Raw genomic sequence first — 16,365 nt, 5'->3', positions numbered from 1 at the left:
ATTGTGGGGGCAACTTAAAAGGGGGTTGCAACACTTCCACCGTCATGCTTCACCACCACCTGCTGCTTCTGGTTTCACTGCTGTGTGCCACCGCCACTTTGACTGGCTGCTGCATGCCACTTAAAGTTGGCCAATCGGATGCCAGGGGACTCCCTTCCTTCCCCCCAAGGGTTGTGGTATAATAAAGTTTGAGAAACCCCGGACTAAAGGCTTGTTTGGGGACACCTCCACATGTGTGAGGGGCAGGGGGAGAGAGGGAATTAAGGTGCTGAATGTATGTTACCAGAGTGTTGATGTTTCTTTCTCTTTTACCTGTTCCTTTGGCCTGCTGGCTTGTGATCAGAACACCTATGGATTTTCTACATAAAAGTAGAAACTCCCCTTGTTTCTTGTTCCAGTTTCTGGGACTGCAGGGTTGGCACACACAGATACAAGATCAGAGTTATATGAACCTGGATTTATGGTGTATCAGAATTCAGAAACTTGCAGGCATTCTCTCTCTATAAAATATATCTAAGATTTAGCAACAGAGGAAATATCAGTGGATAAATAATGTTACTGCTGCTCATAGATAAATGTGATGGATGAAATCTCACCACACTAAAATCTATGACAAAACTCTCTTTTGACTTCAGGATTTCACTTCAGGTTCTCAGCAGTGAAAACAAGACTAATGAGAACAATGCTGATATCAAAAGAAAGTCAGAAGAGAATAAAGAGAGAATCAGAGGGTAAAGAAACAATTTCTAATCTGACCAATATTTAATTTAAGAGAACTGGCTTTCATTCAAGAGCAACTGAGGACAAGACAGGCAGAATAAGAGTTATGAAAATAAAAGGGAAAATATATTTAATGAGGCATGCAAATGAAAAAAATGGTATTGTAGACTACAAGCAGAAATTGATGGCTAGAGAATTACATTCAGGGGCTTGTCTTTAGGAACTGACTTAAAGGTAAAGTACCTATTGCATTAAAACAAAAGTTCAGGGGAATGGCAAGGATTAATTAGTTTCTAAAAGCTTGTTTGTGACACAGTTTCCTTCAAGGCAGATATCATGTCTGAGATTAACAGACAAGCAGGTATAAACAGGCTGGGAAATATGAACAGTGTATCCATAACATGAGATCAAGTGGCATTAAGTCACAGTGACTAACTGCAGAGCCCTTGGGATTTCCAGTTTGGAGGACAGACCAAATTAGGAGGCCAGGCCATATCCAAATTAAGACACCAGGAAAAGACCAAGTTAAGATGTGTGCATGTGATGGATTTGGGAAGCAAAGGAATATGTTGCCAGGATAGAATGTGGACAGTATGATGACCACAGGGAAACCAATCAATAGTGCCCAGAGATGAAGAGCCATCAAAAGAGGGAAAGAATACAAAAGGAAGGATTTCAGAGTAACAAAGGGTCCCTGGAGGGGGAACCTGAGAACACCATGGACAGAGGGCACACCACCGGCCCATCTCCCCCACCCCATGGGGGGAAGGGGCCTTGGTCCTTGACCTCCAAGACTGCTGACATTCAAGCAAGAAGAATAGGGTGAAGCTCATGTAATGGCCAGATGTACACCTTCTCTTTGTGACAGCCCTAGGACTAGTAGATATAAAATTGGGGAGGGGGGTGGTATTTGTTTGCCTTGCCTGTATTATTTTTATTTGCTGTCACTGTATATCAATAAAAATTGCCTATCATCAAATGGAAGAAGTTGTGGTCAGTCTCAAGGTCTGGGTCCACCTAAAACAAGGTATCCGAGTCATAAATCCAGTGCCAACAGAAATAAGAGGGCAAGTATAAGAAAAGGCAACAGGAAGTCCAGAACAGAGCTTGTGAGAGCACTAATCCACCACTGACCAAAACTGTAAGAAGAAAAAGTTATACCAAGTTACTCTGAAGTAGCAATCAGCTGTGGCTCTGCCACCTTAAAATTCCTTCAGATCTCTAAGGAAATTCCCTTCCCTGCAGGAATATTATTTAAAAAAATAATACTGTTACCATTAAAGAGAAACTAACTTTTTTTCCTGTAAACTTGTGGGAATTTTGCAATTCAGGTGTTGTAATTAGAAAGTAAAGCAGGGAGATGTGCTTAGGAATTCAAGACAGCAAGAATAATGCACAATGTCAAACATGGGTGATAGGTCAGGAAGTCAGAAGACAGAAGTAAAGCCTTTGGATTTAGTCACAAACAAATAATTAGTAATTCTATGGTGGTTGCTTCAGTAGGATGATTGGAGTGAAAACAAAATTGGAAGGGAATGTGAACAGAATGCTGGATCATGTAGGGAAGAATATGAGGAAATTTAGGATATTCCAAGATTTTGGAAAAAAAGTGGAGGGAACAGAGGCAATTACTGGAAAAAATATAAAAAAGCAGTTTAAAGGAAAGATATTTTAAGAGAGGAGAAGGACACAGCCCCACACTGATAAATAGAATGCAAGTTAAAAGCTAGTAGGAAAGAGGGTTAAGATAAAGGTTCAAGAGAACAAGAATTTGATACATCCACACCATAAGAATAAAGATCTTGACCACCCCTATGCAACACCAGCAGGGAAACTTTCATGACTCCAGCAAAGGCATCTGATATTTATTATCCATCAGAATAAGCAGGGTTGGCAGTTGATGGGCATGCAGCAGAATTCTGCCCAAAGATCGTGTTTCCTACAGCAGCATCTCTTAGAGCAGGGCTGCCAATTCAAGGTTTCCAAAGATCATTTATTTACTTTTGCTTATAATCTGCAAACATTTACAGATGACTACATGGTTTTACTAACACAGGTTTTTATCCACATATGGTTTATATAATATAAATGGAAACCTTCTTCTAGGGCCTGGCCAGAAATACAGTAAAACCCATGTTAACCAGCATTTTAGTAACTGGCATTTCTATTAACAGGAATGTCTGGCCGGATGGAGTGAGGGGGTGCGGAGCTCGTAAGCGGCCACCGCCACTGCTACCCACCACCCTGCACTGTCCCCACTCCATGTCTGGCTGCCGCCATGACCCCCCACCCCGCTGGTCCACATCCAGCCGAAAACTCCTACCTCAGGTAACCATGATTTTTATATAACAGGCATGCCACATTCTCCACTCATGCTGGTTAACACAGCTTCTACTGTACAATGGTTAGGTTCAAATTTAGGGATTACAAGTTGCTGTTAAACACAGTGATGTTTTTATACCATGCTGACCCTCCCCAGGGGTTGCCTACACACCAACACATCCTGACCCCATGCCAGCCTACCCTATAACCTGATCCAACCAGCCCTGCTCCACCCATCCTGGCATGGACATCCATTGCCTCTCCCAGCTCCACTCCTCTGTCCTACCCTCTGTCCCATCTGGTGCTTCAGTTTGCCGGGGGCCATGTAGCCATATCTACTTTGGAAGCTAGCAGCCATTATAGGCAGGTGATGGGATGCAACCAGCACATGAGGGCTCCCATGGGCTACAAAGCACTGACAAAGCTTTGCACAAGGCACTGAGCTATGCTCCTGCTCAAACACAAGGTAGCACTGCTCTGCTTGCTTTGTCCTTCAACAGTTGCTTCCAGCCTCATTCTCAGATCAGATCTTCAATCAAACATTTTCTGAAAACAGTTTTTATGAATACATCAGTCCACCCCCCCCCTTTATTTATTTATTTATAGACTCACAAATTTATGGAAATGTTGTAATACTGTCTTAGAGCATACTATCTATCGTGCTTCTCAGAGGTGTTGTTTGAGCTTGTTGGCAGAATCCAGTAGCCACCAGTAATGGGTTATATGGTGGACACATTTTCAAGCTTTTCTTAACTACATATACTAGAAAGTAATCTCTGAAATTGAAATTGTCATTTGTTGGACTCCATGCACCTATAATGTTTCTACTTCCATTTCACTTTAAGTGAGATCTTACCAACTTTGTCCAGTTATGAGATGAGATTTAATTGACAGAGGGAAAAAGTCAAGGAACAAAGTTATTCTTACTGACTTAGAATCATGGATCATTAGAAAATAATTAAAATATTTTATTCATTTTTACAATTACTGCTCTTATTTCAAAAATTTTTGATGCTATATGATGGGTTAAGGCTCAGAGAAGGGAGCATAGAAACAAAACACATTGCCAAAATATATGATTAGTTGAAGTACAGAAAATGCCATGATGGTCTTTTTTGCTCTTTTTACAACCCTGCTCCATTCCTTTAAGCAGACTGTTTATTATGGCTGTGCAAAACAGCACTGTTTCATTTTGACTGCCATTTCACCATTATGACAGAACAGTGTTTCATTTTGATTTTTGTTTACTTTCAAAACCACTGCTCTGTTTTGTCAAAACTGTTTCGTTGTTTCAACATTTCACCCATAGGCTATAATCAGGAAGCACAAACTTCCTACAACTTTGTAATTTTTTGGCAGTTTTGGATGACAACAACAGGGATGGTAGCCCCTTCTGAGGGCAGGAAGCCTGCCAAGCTTCAAGGAGATGGGTGTCACAGTTTCTGGGAAACTCCACTTCAAAATCTTGAAAACAAAACTTGTGTCACTTGTAAGTGTGACTGCACAGAGTGGTGAAAATAGCAGGCATGATATCCACTGCCGAAGCCACAAAGCCTGCCAAGTTTGAAGGAGATAGGTGCAGAGGTTTCTGGGAAACTGCACCTCAAGCTGCTGACAAGCAAAACTCATGTCATGTGGGTGTGTTGAGGCACAGTGGGGTGAAAACTGCACTCATGGTAGTCTCTGTTTAGGCCATGAAGCCTCCAGCTTTCAAGTAGATAGGTGAAAGGGTTTCTGGAAAACTGCACCTCAAGCTACTGACAAGCAAAACTTGTTACATGCATGATGGTGTGTGTGTGTTAAGGCATGCCCTCACTGATGCTGGGGCCTCTACACGACCAATGAGGCCTCCTCCTCCCCTACAGCCTCATTCTGGCTCACCACTTTAAATAACAACATGTAAAATAATAACTTAGTGAGCGGCGGCACAGTAGCACCAGCAGCATCTCAGGCAGCCAAACTGTGACAGAGTCTGCCTTTCCTTTCTTGCAGGAACTTCTTCTTCAGTGTGTGTGTTAAGGTTCGCCCTCACTGTGTCCTTCTCCCCACTTCCCCCTCCCACTCCTTACTTTTTGTTTCCCTGCAGGCAAGCCCATCTTCCACTTCAAAACTCAAAATGTTTTGAAAATTTTGAAATGTTTTGACTGCCCTCATTTCCCTTCGAGGCTGTTTCGAAGCCCTTCATTTCATTTAGATTTTGCCGTTTCAAGCACGAAACGAGTCAAAACAGCATCAGATTGAAACAGCTGGCAAAATTTCACACAACCCAACTGTTTATATTTCCATATTAAGTTTTATACAGGCTATCATTCTGTCTGGTACTTAGCTCAAGCTGTGTCTGCTACTATCAGACCTGCTCAAAAGCTTGTCCAAAACCTGCCCCAATCATGTAGTTTGTCTAATGAAAGAAACCACACTCTGAAAACATGCTTGCCTTTCTGAAAATACTACAGTAAAAGATGTGTTATCTGGCACTTTACCATCTGGAATGCTCTATTAACTGGGATCTGTCATAGACAGCAATACAAATCTTCCTTCATGTATCCAGAAAAATTCCGATAGCCATCCGGCACCTTGCTGTGCACTTCTCATAGATCTGTTGTTTACGGAAGCTTCAGGATGCTGCCAAGCGGAGTTGCTAGCAGCAGTCTCAACTGTAAACATCTGCCATCTGTCATTGTGATTGCATTGTGCTTGTGCTGTATCATGACTTTATTGCTGAATATCTCACCCCATCCTGCAACTATGGCTGCCAATACTCCATCAACTCTCAGATAACCGGGATATTGACAAACTGGCATCCCACATTTCCAATGAATGCCAGAGAATAGACCTTTTACTGTATATTTTAATAATAACTACAAATCTCAAAAAACTGACTTGCTTAATATGATTGATATGCTCTGGAAATATTATTCCATCTCCAGAAATATTATCTTAAAGTTGTGCCAGAGCTTTGTGAAAAATGATCTTTATTATGGAGCCTTGTCTCCAACATGTCTTTAGTTGTTTTCACTAATAGGTCTTAAAGCACTCTACAAAGAAGATGATAGATGTTGTTTTTCAGGGTCCCTCTATATGTACAGATAAAGATGTGATGGGATGTAATGTGTGATCTACACAATCCTGCCACCTGCCATCCCACACCTGATCCCATCATGCCTCACTGTTAGCGTAAGTGGAGTCCAATCCCAGGATCACTCTGCACCAGCAAGAAGCAAGGTCCCACAGTTCCTATGCTGGGGTAGGCAATTATTCCAGATAAAGGGCCACTTGACAAGTTGTCGAGGGCCACAAGTGATACCAGATAAAAATAATGCAGCAAAGCAAACAAAATACACCCCCTGCCTTTCAACAGGTGCCCCACCCCCTGGTTGCCATCTTGGGACTGAAAGTCCTGCACCCTAACCCCTCACTTTTGCTGTCAGAAGTCCCTCCCCTTGCCTCCAGAAGTGCTCCCTTTGGGAACGGGGTTTGCCATCTTGGAACCACAAAAATCAAAAACAAATTATATTTAAAAAAATCAAACATTGACAATAACATATTTTAATTTTATTTTTAAAAATATTTTTGTCCTGATTTGTATATGTTTGTGTGGTGTATATACAGGTGATTGCATAACAGTTCAAAATTAAATCTTACTCTTGTATATTCTAGGGCAGTGTGGAGAGGGGGGAAGAATGGAGGAGTGCATATAGGGTTTGTGTTAGGCTGTGGATGTGTGTGTATGTGGGGTGTAGGGGAGGGTATGGGGGTGTGGATTTTGGTGGGTGTGTATGGGGTTTGCAGGGTGTGTGGAGGGAAAGAGTGGCTGAGCGTATGGGTGCAGGATGTGTGGATGCATGTGTATTGGGGGTGTTTGGGTAGCAGTGAGCAGGGCTCCCCCCCAGAGGCACACAGGTGTATGTATGTGAGGTGGTTGCATGTGGGAAGGGTGTGGGGGTGTTAGTGGGTGTATGGGAGGTTGTGGGTGGGTGCGATGTTTGTGGGGTGTGTGATTGTGTGTGGGGGAGGGTGTGCACAGGAACCCCCCACGTGCATCCTCTTGAACCAGTCAGCACTTGTCCCCACCCCACAACAGCCCAGCGCCTGCATGCTCTGCAGTGTCTACCCACCACTGCCAGAAGCACACAGCCTGCACCAGACTCACCCCCACCAGAGCAGATCTGCCAGACCCTGTGCACAGCCCCAACCTTGCACACAACACCCCACCCAGCCATGGCATATACTGCTCCCCCCTGGGCACACAGCTGGGTTGAGGCAAAACTGTATGGCCCTTCTAAGCAGCTCAGGTGGTGGCAGCTTCTGGCCCCAGCCCATGGGACAAGTGGAGACCCGCACCCAGTCTGCCTCATGTCTGCTCCGGGCACTGGTAAATAGTGCATCTCCAATTCCCTGTTGTCCTCCCTTGATAAACTTATAGGCAGCCATAAGGTCTCCCCTCAAACATCTCTTGTGAATGCTGAAGAGATCCTGATCCCTCAACCTCCCCTCGTAGGGACTTTCATGGAGGCCACTAATCATGTGAGTGGCCATCCTCTGAACCATCTCCAGATTCTCTGTGTCCCTCTTGAAGTACAGTACTCAAAACTAGACAGTACTCCAACTGCGGTCTGACCAAAGCCACATAGAGGGGGAGCATCACCTCCCTCGATCTGTTGGTTATGCATCTGGTAATGCACGACAAAGTGCGATTGGCCTTGTTGATGGCTTTGTTACACTGCCGGCTCATGTTCATCTATGACCCCAAGATCCCTCTCAGCCACTATGCTGCTGAGCAGGTCATCCCCCAACCCATAGATGTGCTGGGGATTCCTCCTCCCTAGGTGAAGGACCTTGCATTTATGTTTCTTCAACTGCATCCAATTTCATTCTGCCCATTGACCCAACCTCTCCAGATCAGCCTGCCCTCCAGTGTGTTAACTTTGCCCCATAACTTGGTATCATCTGCGAACTTGGAGAGGGTGCTCTCGACACCCTTGTCCAAATCACTGGAGAAGATATTAAATAATACCGGTCCAAGGACCAAACCCTGCGGGACCCCACTTCCCACCTGCTTCCAGGCTGAAAATGACCCGTTCACACCACTCTCTGGGTGTGGTCCCTAAGCCATTTGGCCACTCACCTGACTTTGTAAGCATCCACTCCACAGCCTCAGTGAGGGGTAAAGTGTCCCCTCCCCTTCAGGTGCCTGAAGTTCCCTGCTGCAGCCACCTAGAGCCCACACAGGGCTGACCAGTATCTCTACTGCCACTACCGCTGCCTCTGGGCTGCCCTGCAGAGCAGCAGTAGCAGTGCAGAGCAGATGCAGGACAGCATGGTCTCTGGATGGTTGCAGCAGGGAACTGCTGGCAGCAGGAGGGAGAGGAGCCACTTTCCCCCACACTGAAAACCAACTTCTGTCACACCACTGCTACTGAGCCTGAGCGGGCAAGCCTGGAGCAGGAGCAGGGCATGTGGGGTGAGGACTGTGTAGCATGGGTTCCTGCTGGTACCACAAGACTGGGGCCAGTGCCAGCAGCAGCCGGAAGGAGCCGCTGCCACCAGGACTGCCTAGAAGGGCAGTCCATCTGTGGAGCTTCCCCAAACCCACTGTATGCTCAGAAGGTGGCATAACTTACCACAGCTGAACTGCCCCTTAGCCAGGGGACCAAGGGACCCACCATGAACCATATTTTACCTACCCCTTCCCTATGCAATCTTCCAGACACAGGGACAGAGGCTACACATGCAAATTAAAGCTGAATAGAAGCCAGCTACAAAGTTATACATTTTCCAGCAACAACATTATAGCTGGTTGGACCTTTAAGGTTTCATTAGTTAATTTGCCCATATAGCCAATCTAAATTAATGGCACAATTAACCAGTTAATTGCATAACAAATATAACAACACAAAACTGAAGCATGGAGAAGTAAAATGATGTGCACAATGTCACACTGGTCACTGGAATGGTCATGAATATAACCCAGATTTCCTGAACACAGATCTAGCAATCTTCCACCTAGAAAGCTCTACCTTTCATATGAAAGATTTGTGTTTCCCCCTTATTATAATTACTAAGCATTTTATCACCATAATGTTTGGAGGTATTACATAATTAAGCAGACTATAAAGTTCCAATTAGAAAACTATCTTTCTTCATTTTCATAAGCCAAAGGCACCTTCTTTAAATCTTGATGAGGACCAAGAAATGTCCATGCTAGGAGATAACACAGAGGTGACACAATAATATCCTAAAGAAAGGACTAGAAAAAAAGAGAGAGTCATGTAATGCACTCAAAAGACAGCTCAAAAGCTCAGGCACCTGTTTTAATCTGAAAATACATAATAATAATAATAATAATAATAATAATGCTGCACCCCACACCCTTCCCACACGCAAGAATAATGATAATAATAATAATTATTATTACTATTACTATAACAATAAAGTCAACTGCACCATTAAATTGTTCTTATTCTTTTTATCTAACTTTTGACCAGGGAAGTCTCATGTAACTTCTCTTTAGCTTTTCTTGTTAAGTGGGTTTTCCTTCAGGTCCCATTTAAAACATACATGCCACTTTCATCTGGTATATTAATATAGTTGTCTACTACTTTTAAAAGGAAAACCTATATCTATGTATTAATTGGAATTGACATGTGAATCAAAGCAAAGAGGAAATTATTTGTTTTCAATCAAATATAATTTAAGAAAATAGAACTAATTAGTTTGCTCTTATATTGTCAATTGATCTTAATCAAGTCACTGTAAAAGTACATGCTGCTTCCCAAAGCAGTGTTTGCTCAGGTAAAAATGTTACTATACACAACAATTAATATAACCTCTAATTTACTGTGAAGATACAAATCTAGTTAGCACATTAACATAGGAGTGACATGTGAATTAGCAGCAGTTTGATTTATTATTTGTTTGAACATAATAAGAGGAAAATGTGCTTTAATAATTTTTGTGGCAATGACATCAGGTGATGAAAAGAAAAATGAAAGCTTAATTTTCTCAGATCACTCTAATACATGACAAAATGGTACCAATCAAAAAATACCTAAGCAGGGGGGACAGGAAGGTGGTGTAACAGCCAGGTAGGACTATGAAGACAATATGCACCATGAAAAAACTAAACAATCTGAGAATATTTCATATAGTTCTGCTAGAACTGGGTTTAATGTAAAACAAAAACATGTTTCCCACTAGAGAAAAGGGTCTAGGTACAATACTATCATATTATTTCAGCTAGTTTGAACCAAAGACCAGGGCATTTATTTTTAGCCTTTAATTCTTTGATCTTTCCAGTGAAGATACAGAAAGCCTGCTAGGAATTGAAGATTAGTTCTGATAATGGATGGATGGGGGATTTGTTAATTGTTGCAATTAACTGGTTAATTGTGCCCTTCAAGAAGGGATTCAGCATCCTAGAAAGTTAAAATGCTGCATGGAACAATGGAAGATATGAAAGTGTTTGAGACCTCCCTAAGAGATGGAAGAATCAGAGAAGTAGGACTGAAAGGGACCTCCATACATCATCTAGTCCAACTGCATGCCCAAGGCATGATTCTTCTCTATTCACACCCATTGTCTAACCTCTTAGAAAAACTATGCAGTCAATCCTAGCACAACAGAAGACATTACACCCTAACCTGCCACAGATGAAGCAGGGAACCACAGCAGCATTCTTCTGTAAAGGTTGTTAATATATGCTCAAGAGATCCCAGGGAGAGGGCCACATCCCCCTTCTACAGAGCCAGGCAAACCCCTCCCCCAACTCTACACCAAATCTGACCATGGGGCCACATAGGTATCGCGATGCCTATGTCATCTGCAACCAGTAGCTATCAGACCTCTTCTTGAACAGCTCCAGTGATGGACAGTTCACAGCCTCCCCTAGGCAGTCTGTTCCACTGCCGCACTGATCTAAAAGTAAAATTTTTCTTGATATCTGATTTCAAACCTACTTTCTGCAATTTCAAGCCCTTTGTCACTGTCCTACTCTCTTCAGACAAAAAGGTGGTATTCTCCCACTTCTCTGCGGCAACTCTTTGAAGACCATTATCATACCCCCCTTACGCACCTTTTCTACAAGCTGAACATGCCTAGCTCTTCCAGCTTTTCCTTGTATGACTTGTCTTTCATGCCCTTTATCATTCTTATCACACACCATTGGACCCTAACTTGTCCATGTCCTTTTAAAAATGTGAATCCCAGAACTGCACACAGTACTGAAGATGAGGCCTAATTAATGCCAACTAGAGACACACTCATTTCCTGTGTCTCGCTTCTACATAATGTTTCCACTGATGCAACTGAAAACTGTATTTTCCTTTTGTGCAGATGCATTGCAACTTATGCTGACTTATACCGAGTCTGTGATTTACCACAACTTACAGATCCTTCTTCTCAGTGCTGCCTTCCAGCCAGGTGTTATCCATTTTGTATTTGTATTTTTGATTATTCTTCTAAAGGTCTAGCACCTTGAATGTCTCAGCACTGAATTTCAACCTGTAAGCTTCAGTCCAACTGTTCAATCTATTGAGAGCCTTTTGAATTGTGCTGCTGTCCTCCAGCAGATCCACAACCCTTCACAGTTTCATGTTATCTTCAGACTCTCTCAAAATGTTTTTTTATGTCTAAATCATTAATAGGAGACATTGAAAAGCACTGGCCCCAGGACAGACCCCTGTGAGAGTCCACTTGAAGCCTCCTGACATTGACATGGACCCATTAATAATTACCGTTTTCTGGAAGCTATTGAGCCAGTTGTCTATTCACCTGATGGGCTTTATCCAGCTGGCAGTTTTCCAGTTTGTTTATGAGAAGGTCATGAGGGACTTTATCAAAAGGCTTGCTAAGGTGCAGATACACTATATCCACAGTGTTCCCTTCATCCAGCCAAGTAGTTACTTTATCAAAAGAAGGATCAAATTTGACACTATCTATTCATGGTAAATCCATGCTGGGTGCTTGTGATCATCCCTTCTTCCTCCAGATACTTGCAAATGTGCTTCCTTATGATATGCTGCAGTAACTTTCAGAGTGTGGAGGTGAGGCTAACTGGTCTATAGTTCCCTGGGTCCTCCTTTTTTGCCTTTTTAAAGAGGGACACTTATTAGTCCTTTTCTAGTCCTCTTGTACCTCACCTATCTTCCACAACTTTATGAAGATGATCACCAAAGGCTCCAAGATCTCCTTCAGTTCCTTGGGATGATGTTCATTTGCTGATCTGCATTCATTTACACCAATCAAAAGATCTAACAGTCGCTCTTGTTACTACAGTGTTCTGTGCCAACACCAAATGCATCCCCCATTAGGCATGACCTTAATAGAGAAGCAGGGGTCAAGGTGTATAGTATGAGATTTGGAAATGGACACTTCAAAACCAACACTTCACAAAATGAACATCTTGCACTGTCACCTGTGTGAATGTAGTATCCAAACAGTACCACATAGCACTTAATCAAAAGCTGCAAACTTTAGAAATGCCCAGATGAGGCAGATGGAATCCACACACTGCAGGATAATACCAAACAGTGGCTCAGATTTGGAAGTTGAAAACTGGACACTATATGAAAGAAATCTTGTCCCTTTCCTTGACCAAATAATCCTCATTAGGCACTTGCCTGCAGGTATGTGTGTGTGTGAGAGAGGGAGAGAGAGGAGATTGAGACAAAGGAGCTGTTGAGTAGTTCCACCTTCACTGCATCTTCTGTTTAGGGTACTCTCTCCTCTCTCCACTCCCATTAAACAGTTGACCTACAGCTTCCTTGGTCTTTCTTTTCTGGCCAATATACTGATAGAACCACTTCTTCTTTTTAAACCTCTCATTAGGTGTAGCTCATTCTTTACCTATGCTCTCCTGATTTCCTTACAAAGCATATGGAAAAGGAAGATTTACTTGGTACTTGAGATTTACTTGGTTACTTGAGACTTTGCAAGAAGCTACAGCCTTCTTCTTTCTAAGGGTGGAAGGAATTTTCCTCTTCAATTCCCCATACCGGGAGAGGATCTGATCTGAAGAAATCCAGTTCTTAGGCTTGGGACATAAATTACACATAAACCAGTTTAAGTGATCAGAAACTGGTTTAAACCTGTAACAGATGTGCAGTACACATAAACCAGTTTCAGCCATTTTGCAACTGATTCAAGATAAACCTGGTTGAATGTAGTATCAAATTTAACTGAATTGGGTTTAACCAGTTTATGAAAATTCTATTCCAGACCCTTTTCTGGTTCAAGTTAATCACAATCCCCCAACATCCCAGCATGCTTTCCAGGCCTGGCCTGGCCTGGGCTGGGCTGTCTGCTCCAGCAGGGAAGGAATGGGGAGGGGGGGACAGGGACTGCCTCCCTAGGCAAATCCTGGCTTGGGTCTAGGGCCAGGGATGGGAGTTAAACCCACCTTCCCACAGTCATAGAGCTGTCTTGTGGCTAACCTTACTTAGACTTACTGCTTGCTGCCACAAATCCCAGAGGCACCTGGAAACAGGAAGTAGAAGTGATAAGAAATCCTTTTGTTGCTGTGATTCTGCACTGCAAATCTCAGAGACCTCAGGGGCATCTGGAAGAGGAAGTGAACATGCAGCCTATGCTGGCTACATGCTAAAGAGGTGTGCTGTAGCTCCCCCTGGCTTCTGGCCTGAGCCACTGTAGGCATGTGGCTGCATTTTCTGAACCAAAAGTAAATGTGTGTCCAGTTGTTTCTCAGTTTAAGCTCTGCAGTTTAGATTAACTTGCAAAGACTGAATGGATTCAGCTTTTTGACTGTCTGTACTTAGCCTCACAGAGAAAGTTGGGAAACCACTGTAGAAAAGTGTAGTTGGTGCTTGGACATTCTTTTGGACTTCACTACATTGGAATTTGTTAAATTAAAGTACTCTGAAGAGGTAAAAAACAAAATAAAACACCCAAAAGACCCAACAATGAATGGTGAGAAACCTTATTTCTTAACTCTTTACTATACACTCACTAAAGTTCTCTATTTTAGGCATCACACACAAGATCAGTGCAGTTCAATTTTCTGAATGCAAGTAGGTTACTGCACTCTTTCCTGACGTACTGTGTGGGTGCAGACCTATATTCCCTGGGTACAGGCATGTATTGTTGCAAAGAGTTCCAAGACCAATTGCCCTTTCACTTTAGCATACACAAGTAGTATACCCATTTTGAATAAGCATGTGTATTACCTTCCCTTCCTCTGTTTCCTCATCAATTTTAAGCATCCCTTGGACTTAAGTTCAAGTTCTCCAAGCATAGCTAGGATTTCATATCCTGCACTTGGCTTCTCTTTGAATTTATGGAGCCCCTGCCCTGTAAAGTCAGCTCCCTCTTTCAACACTTATGTTAAAAGACTCCTGTGCTACAAAACTATAAATCTCCTTCCCCACACTCCCTACCCCAACCCACCCAAAGTCCTTTGTTTCTGTGAGCCCCTCTTCCAAATTTCCTCCAGGTCCTATTACCATGCTGACAGTTTGGAGAAGTGTGGCTTTATTTAAAACGTAGTTCTCCCTGCATAGGATCTACTCAAGTATTAGAATCTTTCCTGGTAGCTTGTCAACAACCAGAAAGGTGATCAATCAGTCCTAGTAATTATGACTTGGATCAGAAACTAGGAATAAGAAGCCAGAGAGAGGAGAAACCACTGATGTGACAAGCCACAGGAACCATTGATATGACAAGCCAACTCAAGATACTGAAGTCAGAAAAAGGCAAGAGGTCAGGAGCAAGCCAGAAGTGAGAATCCAGTTAGCAGGTATGCAGGAATAGGGAGCAACAGTAGGCACCAGGATCAAGACAAGAATTAAGGCAGATGCAATTTTAGTAGGGGATTTGAACAGACAGTTCACAACACTGTCTCCTATGCCGGTGATAAGGCTGTGTTTGGGACAGAATCAGCTGCTTGGAAGCACAGCAGCCAGTAAAGGGATGACTCATCCCCAGCTGGAGATATTCATGGGTATAATATGCTGCTTCTCTTCCCCATCTTTAACACAAGGCCTATGAAGAACATAAGATACAGCCACAGATAAGTATACAGGCAGTTGATAAATTCAAACAGGAATTCAGAAATATGATGTAGAATGCTTTAGCTAATAACATTATGCGACAAGCTATTTTATATTTTTTCTTTTGTCATTTATTTCTTAAACTGAAACTACTTCAGTACTTGATTGGATTCAATACAAACTCAGTAAAGCACAAACCATAGTCATCTGACCCTTATTTTTCATTTAATTAGCACTGAGTTATGTTGTCTAGGAATGGATTAATTGCAGAGTGAAATGAACCGTTCATGATAATCTATTGCAATGTATTCAGTGAACTTATCTTCTCTTTCTGAATGCAAGAGAACAGTGAACAATTTTTTTGCAAGCATGTTCATCATGATTCTGCACAGGAGAATTTTCAAAAGGTCCTTCACTTAGCATTTCTCCATGGAATTGGTTGCTTCCATTCAGTAGCTCAATAAATGAAGGGAATGTTCAAAGCAAATTACGAGTGTATGCTTTGAAACTATACTTTTATTTGTGGATATCCAAGGGATGTGCCCATTCAACTTTCAGTCAGCCTTTTCAATCTTTTGAATCTGTCCTACTTTTTAAAGTTTCATGAAATATATGGCGCGATTCCTCCATTTCAAAATGGCACAGATTCATCTTGGTTCATTTTCATTACGTTAATCTTGTCCCAGCAGAGATGCTCTGTGAGATTAGCAGCATCAGAACTGATTTAAAAATATTGAAACCAACTGAGATGGGATGAGAAGAAAAGCAAAGCAATTAGTCACTTCTAAAAGTGATACTGAAACAGTTTCCATGTGTTGCTCAAGTATCTAAAAAGGGTCAAATATGAAATAGACACAGGAGGCTCCTGAAAGCATGGTAAGATTTTAGCCATTCATTCTGCACTGGTCTTAAGACGGGAGGCAGAAAGGGGGTCACCCATGTGAAGCAAGTAAAAACAACTCATTCTCTCTGTAATCAGAGAAAGTTTGGCAGGGAGACAGTGGAGGGACCTGGGAAAATGAGAAGACCAACTTCTGAAAATCCACGGTAGGTACAATGCATCTGATTCAAACTTTGCTTTGAAGCCTTTGAAATGAATAATTGAATGGCAATGGCATCACATGCTTCTGCCAGTTTCTGGAAAGGCAGGGATTGTAGATTTCTACCTAGATAGTGAAAGAGGCACCACTTAGTGGGATAGGAGGGTAAGAAATCTTCAGGCATCAGGGACAACAAAAAGTCCTTTTTCAGATATGTGGGGAGCCGGAGGAAAAGCAAGGGCAATGTTGGACCCCTGCTAAACCAGATGGGGCAACTGACA

Source organism: Crocodylus porosus, unplaced genomic scaffold, assembly GCF_001723895.1.
Source record: "Crocodylus porosus isolate Cpor-Errol unplaced genomic scaffold, CroPor_comp1, whole genome shotgun sequence".
Lineage (NCBI taxonomy): Eukaryota > Metazoa > Chordata > Crocodylia > Crocodylidae > Crocodylus > Crocodylus porosus.
Note: the sequence above shows the minus strand (reverse complement) of the source record.